The 7,221-nt window shown below is 47.3% G+C and overlaps 1 protein-coding gene across 2 annotated transcripts in view; it reads left to right on the forward strand.

Moving 5' to 3' along the window:
- The first annotated feature begins 396 nt into the window (after positions 1–396).
- The window catches only part of LOC128700519 (excitatory amino acid transporter-like), a 287,211-nt gene continuing 280,386 nt past the window's right edge, over positions 397–7,221 (forward strand). The window contains exon 1 of one of the 2 annotated variants that reach the window (XM_070086958.1): positions 397–833. The gene's annotated coding sequence lies outside the window, so the exon portion shown is untranslated. The remainder of the gene's footprint in view (positions 834–7,221) is intronic. The other variant, XM_070086956.1, reaches the window with a different exon arrangement.

A 7,221-nucleotide genomic window follows, 5' to 3' on the forward strand; every position in this document is an offset into this window, starting at 1 on the left:
CAAGTCCAAGCTCCTGGCCTCGCCTCTTCACTATGTGTGTATGTATGTGTGTGTGTGTGTGTATGTGTGTGTGTGTGTGTGTGTGTGTGTGTGTGTGTGTGTGTGTGTGTGTGTGTGTGTGTGTGTGTGTTTGTGTGTGTGTGTGTGTGTGTGTGTCCGTCTGTCAATCCTTGGCTGAAGTGCAGTTGATGGTGCAACCAGTAGCAAGTGATTTTCTGCCCAGCTGATGGAGGAGGGAGGGGTAGAGGGGGAAATTATTCTACTGCGCACACACACACACACAAACACCCTCACAACACATCCAGTTTGGGAAATGTGGCTGGGCGTGGCTTGAGGCTGGGGCGTGTCTTGAGGTGAGCGTGGCTTAGAGCAAGCTCTCTCATTAGTCGCTCACCAACTTTAAAACCTCCCTGATAATAGAGAATCTGTTGAGTGTCTTAACTAAGTGTGCTACAGTACCCGGCTCTCGTTCTTATCACTGATCTTCATCACGTTCCCGCTGCTCTCTGTGACTCTTGTGATTAGAAAAATTGAGCCAGTTCGCAGTCGCCACTAAAGAGTTCGATTCTCAGGTTCGACACCTTGGTCTGACGGGCAGTTTAATTCACTGCATAAATAGACAGTCGGGTTAGCCAGACAAACGGACAGTCGGGCTCCCCGGAACAGACCGACAGCCGGGTTAGCCGGACAAACGGATAGTCGGGCTCCCCCGAAAAGACCGACAGCCGGGTTCGATGGACAGTCTCGGGTTCGCTAGACAGACAGTCGTGTTCACTTGACAACACCACAGACACTCCTCCCTCGCCGCTTTCTTCAGTAGTGATTCACATAAGGTCAGTGACGGATCTCTGTTATTTATCTTAGACGAATAAAAGTCACGATACCGTGAGAGGGACAGTTTACAAATAACCCGAACTTGTAAGAAGAAACTTTAGGCAACTTTATTTGTTTTCCTTCAGCTGCAACTTGATAAAAGTTCAGTGCGGACTTAGATGTCGTTTAAAGTTTGCTATGTATGTGAGTGTATGTGTTACTTGCGAAGAGTTTGTCTCGGTTTAACCCCTGTGGTATATTTAAATATGTATGTGATATTTTGCTTGCTGTCTCTCGTTCGGCCTTCCTCTCTTTTCCCGTCTATATTTAGCAAATATAAGATTTATCAGTGATACTGTCTGTTCCCTCACATATTTAGTCCAGTTATGAATTAGTTTTAGCAGGTATAGAAGTGAGTTTCTTCTCTCTGTCTCTCACCGGTGGTCAGTCATGCCTCTCACTTCCTCCAGTAAGACAGACTTGTCTCTGAATTTCAGCTACACGAATTGCGGTCACTTAGCGACAAGGTAAAGGTGGCCCCGTATTGCACAACCCTGGCATCATCTACCCTAAGGAAATAGCGCAGAGTGCGGCATAATTTTCAAGCGCTTTTAAATATCAGCACTGAAGACTTGAAGCGGATCAGAAGTGGATTGGTAGCTCATCCTTCCTATAATATTCTGATTGGTAGCGCCTCCTTCCTATAATATGTTCTGATTGAGTGTGCATCCGCGTTAATTATTTTTCTGCCGGGGAATCAGGTACCGCAGGTGTTAGTCGAATGATATGTTAGAAACCTTAATTACTGTGCCTGTGCTAAATTTACACTTATGTTCTTGACTCAAGGTCACACATATGTACACTTATTTGCAGCTTACATGATTTCCATTCTCTTCGAAGTGACGACCTTGATCAATCAAGCTGTTGCTTCTAGCACCGCGAGTTGAAGCTAGGTGTGTCAGCACTGGTATACTCAGGAAGAAGCGTTAAAGCCGCAGGGGGTCATACAGCGCCTGGAGGATGGAGGGGGGAGGAAAATCAGGTTTGATATGAGGAAAGGGAGGAGTAGATTCAGTTCCTAAGATCAACAGGCTTGTCATCGGAGCCAAGGAACACTGTCTTGTATTATTATTATTATTATTATTATTATTATTATTATTATTATTATTATTATTATTACAATCAAAAGTAAGAGCTAAACCCACAAGGGTCATACAACACTGCAACACAAACTCTCGTAGAGGAAATTGGCTGGTCATTGTGTTGTTGTTGTTGTTGTTGTTGTTGTTGTTGTTGTTGTTGTTGTTGTTGTTGTTGTTGTTGTTGTTGTTGTTGTTGTTGTTGTTGTTGTTATTGTTGTTGTTGTTGTTGTTGTTACTGTTATTATTGTTTCTTTTTCTGTTATTATTTTTATTATTATTATTATTATTATTATTATTATTATTATTATTATTATTATTATTATTATTATTATTATTATTACAATTATATTAACAAGTGGTAAAGAGGGATGTATCAAACATAGTTTTAAGACTAGGTAAGATAGAGTTCAAGCAGACAGGACAGAGTGAACTCAGTAACGGCCACCAAGATCGACCCTTGAAGCTACAAGTAGGTGAGTACTGTATCACCTGCCTGACACTGCCTCACCTTAGTTCCGCCACAAGCAGCCAGCAACCTTGGGCAAGTTCTGTGAAGCATTCATTACATGGAATGTTGCTGTGCATTTAATGAAATGCTTAATCCGTGTGGGTCATTCAGCGCCAGGAGTGACATTGACTCGAGCCTTGTGATGGTGGAAGCCAGTACTGGTCTCCCTACCTGATATGAGGGAATACCTTGTTCCTTCATTTTAGGGGAGATAACAGCTGGGAACAGAGGGTCCTCAACCATCATTGAGGTGGCTGACCTTGTGAAACCTACTTCATGGAGTGAAGCCACTTCTGTAACCAGTGAGGGAAGGGAGGACTTAGTGAATTGCAGTAGGCACTTGTAGACACACAATGTCTGTATATTTTGAAATCCCACTTCTCTTAGTGATGACACATCACTGTAACGACCCTCGTTAGCGATGTACTATTTCTCTGTAAGTAACTTTGTCTAAGTATCTAAGTGAGGTAATTAATGATAGTTCTGTATGTTTTATGTTCTCATTGTTGGTGTGATAAACAGGTGTATGCACTTACGTATCGTTTTGTCATATTCTTCTGTACAGTTAAGTGGAGTTTAAGTAAGCAAAGTGGGTTTTAACTGAGAAAAGTAGAGTCGAATTCAGGAGAGTGAAATTTAGGTGAGGAAAGTGGAGTTTAAATGTCGAAAGTGGAGTTTGAATGAGGGAAGTGAAGTTTAGTGAGGCGAGAGGAAGCTCTTGCACTCCTCTTCCCTCCTCCAATTCCAAGGTATAATAAGTGGTAGATCAGCAGAGGTGATTGTTAAGTGGTAGATCAGCAGGGGTGATTGTTAAGCGGTAGATCAGCAGGGGTGATTGTTAAGTGGTAGATCAGCAGGGGTGATTGTTAAGTGGTAGATCAGCAGGGGTGATTGTTAAGTGGTAGATCAGCAGGGGTGATTGTTAAGTGGTAGATCAGCAGGAGTGATTGTTAAGTGGTAGAACAGCAAGGTGATACAACCAGTGGTAGATCAGCAGGGTGATACAACCAGTGGTAGATCAGCAGGGTGATACAACCAGTGGTAGATCAGCAGGGTGATACAACCAGTGGTAGATCAGCAGGGGGATACAACCAGTGGTAGATCAGCAGGGTGATACAACCAGTGGTAGATCAGCAGGGTGATACAACCAGTGGTAGATCAGCAGGGTGATACAACCAGTGGTAGATCAGCAGGGTGATACAACCAGTGGTAGATCAGCAGGGTGATACAACCAGTGGTAGATCAGCAGGGTGATATAACCAGTGGTAGATCAGCAGGGTGATACAACCAGTGGTGGATCAGCAGGGTGATACAACCAGTGGTAGATCAGCAGGGTGATACAACCAGTGGTGGATCGGCAGGGTAATACAACCAGTGGTGGATCAGCAGGGTGATACAACCAGTGGTGGATCAGCAGGGTAATACAACCAGTGGTGGATCAGCAGGGTGATACAACCAGTGGTGGATCAGCAGGGTGATATAACCAGTGGTAGATCAGCAGGGTGATACAACCAGTGGTGGATCAGCAGGGTGATACAACCAGTGGTGGATCGGCAGGGTAATACAACCAGTGGTGGATCAGCAGGGTGATACAACCAGTGGTGGATCGGCAGGGTAATACAACCAGTGGTGGATCAGCAGGGTGATATAACCAGTGGTAGATCAGCAGGGTGATACAACCAGTGGTGGATCGGCAGGGTAATACAACCAGTGGTAGATCAGCAGGGTGATACAACCAGTGGTGGATCGGCAGGGTAATACAACCAGTGGTGGATCAGCAGGGTAATACAACCAGTGGTGGATCAGCAGGGTGATACAACCAGTGGTAGATCAGCAGGGTGATATAACCAGTGGTAGATCAGCAGGGTGATACAACCAGTGGTGGATCAGCAGGGTGATACAACCAGTGGTAGATCAGCAGGGTGATACAACCAGTGGTGGATCGGCAGGGTAATACAACCAGTGGTGGATCAGCAGGGTAATACAACCAGTGGTGGATCAGCAGGGTGATACAACCAGTGGTGGATCAGCAGGGTGATACAACCAGTGGTGGATCAGCAGGGTGATACAACCAGTGGTAGATCAGCAGGGTGATATAACCAGTGGTAGATCAGCAGGGTGATACAACCAGTGGTGGATCAGCAGGGTGATACAACCAGTGGTGGATCAGCAGGGTGATACAACCAGTGGTGGATCAGCAGGGTGATACAACCAGTGGTGGATCAGCAGGGTGATACAACCAGTGGTGGATCAGCAGGGTGATACAACCAGTGGTGGATCAGCAGGGTGATATAACCAGTGGTAGATCAGCAGGGTGATACAACCAGTGGTGGATCAGCAGGGTGATACAACCAGTGGTGGATCAGCAGGGTGATACAACCAGTGGTGGATCAGCAGGGTGATACAACCAGTGGTAGATCAGCAGGGTGATATAACCAGTGGTAGATCAGCAGGGTGATACAATCAGTGGTGGATCAGCAGGGTGATACAACCAGTGGTGGATCAGCAGGGTGATACAACCAGTGGTGGATCAGCAGGGAGATACAACCAGTGGTGGATCAGCAGGGTGATACAACCAGTGGTGGATCAGCAGGGTGATACAACCAGTGGTGGATCAGCAGGGTGATACAACCAGTGGTGGATCAGCAGGGTGATACAACCAGTGGTGGATCAGCAGGGTGATACAACCAGTGGTGGATCAGCAGGGTGATACAACCAGTGGTGGATCAGCAGGGTGATACAAACAGTGGTGGATCAGCAGGGTGATACAACCAGTGGTAGATCAGCAGGGTGATACAACCAGTGGTGGATCGGCAGGGTAATACAACCAGTGGTGGATCAGCAGGGTAATACAACCAGTGGTGGATCAGCAGGGTGATACAACCAGTGGTGGATCAGCAGGGTGATACAACCAGTGGTGGATCAGCAGGGTGATACAACCAGTGGTAGAACAGCAGGGTGATACAACCAGTGGTGGATCAGCAGGGTGATACAACCAGTGGTGGATCAGCAGGGTGATACAACCAGTGGTGGATCAGCAGGGTGATACAACCAGTGGTAGATCAGCAGGGTGATATAACCAGTGGTAGATCAGCAGGGTGATACAACCAGTGGTGGATCAGCAGGGTGATACAACCAGTGGTGGATCAGCAGGGTGATACAACCAGTGGTGGATCAGCAGGGTGATACAACCAGTGGTGGATCAGCAGGGTGATACAACCAGTGGTGGATCAGCAGGGTGATACAACCAGTGGTGGATCAGCAGGGTGATACAACCAGTGGAGGATCAGCAGGGTGATACAACCAGTGGTAGATCAGCAGGGTGATATAACCAGTGGTAGATCAGCAGGGTGATACAACCAGTGGTGGATCAGCAGGGTGATACAACCAGTGGTAGAACAGCAGGGTGATACAACCAGTGGTGGATCAGCAGGGTGATACAACCAGTGGTGGATCAGCAGGGTGATACAACCAGTGGTGGATCAGCAGGGTGATACAACCAGTGGTAGATCAGCAGGGTGATATAACCAGTGGTAGATCAGCAGGGTGATACAACCTGTGGTGGATCAGCAGGGTGATACAACCAGTGGTGGATCAGCAGGGTGATACAACCAGTGGTGGATCAGCAGGGTGATACAACCAGTGGTGGATCAGCAGGGTGATACAACCAGTGGTGGATCAGCAGGGTGATACAACCAGTGGTGGATCAGCAGGGTGATATAACCAGTGGTAGATCAGCAGGGTGATACAACCAGTGGTGGATCAGCAGGGTGATACAACCAGTGGTGGATCAGCAGGGTGATACAACCAGTGGTGGATCAGCAGGGTGATACAACCAGTGGTAGATCAGCAGGGTGATATAACCAGTGGTAGATCAGCAGGGTGATACAATCAGTGGTGGATCAGCAGGGTGATACAACCAGTGGTGGATCAGCAGGGTGATACAACCAGTGGTGGATCAGCAGGGAGATACAACCAGTGGTGGATCAGCAGGGTGATACAACCAGTGGTGGATCAGCAGGGTGATACAACCAGTGGTGGATCAGCAGGGTGATACAACCAGTGGTGGATCAGCAGGGTGATACAACCAGTGGTGGATCAGCAGGGTGATACAACCAGTGGTGGATCAGCAGGGTGATACAACCAGTGGTGGATCAGCAGGGTGATACAAACAGTGGTGGATCAGCAGGGTGATACAACCAGTGGTAGATCAGCAGGGTGATACAACCAGTGGTGGATCAGCAGGGTGATACAACCAGTGGTGGATCAGCAGGGTGATACAACCAGTGGTAGATCAGCAGGGTGATACAACCAGTGGTGGATCAGCAGGGTGATACAACCAGTGGTGGATCAGCAGGGTGATACAACCAGTGGTGGATCAGCAGGGTGATACAACCAGTGGTGGATCAGCAGGGTGATACAACCAGTGGTAGATCAGCAGGGTGATACAACCAGTGGTAGATCAGCAGGGTGATACAACCAGCGGTAGATCAGCAGGGTGATGTAACAAGTGGTAGATCAGCAGGGTGATATAACCAGTGGTAGATCAGCAGGGTGATGTAACAAGTGGTAGATCAGCAGGGTGATACAACCAGTGGTGGATCATCAGGGTGATATAACCAGTGGTGGATCAGCAGGGTGATATAACCAGTGGTAGATCAGCAGGGTGATATAACCAGTGGTAGATCAGCAGGGTGATACATCCAGTGGTAGATAAGTAGGGTGATATACCAAGTGGTAGATCAGCAGGGTTATACA

This window comes from Cherax quadricarinatus, chromosome 20, assembly GCF_038502225.1.
Source record: "Cherax quadricarinatus isolate ZL_2023a chromosome 20, ASM3850222v1, whole genome shotgun sequence".
NCBI lineage: Eukaryota > Metazoa > Arthropoda > Malacostraca > Decapoda > Parastacidae > Cherax > Cherax quadricarinatus.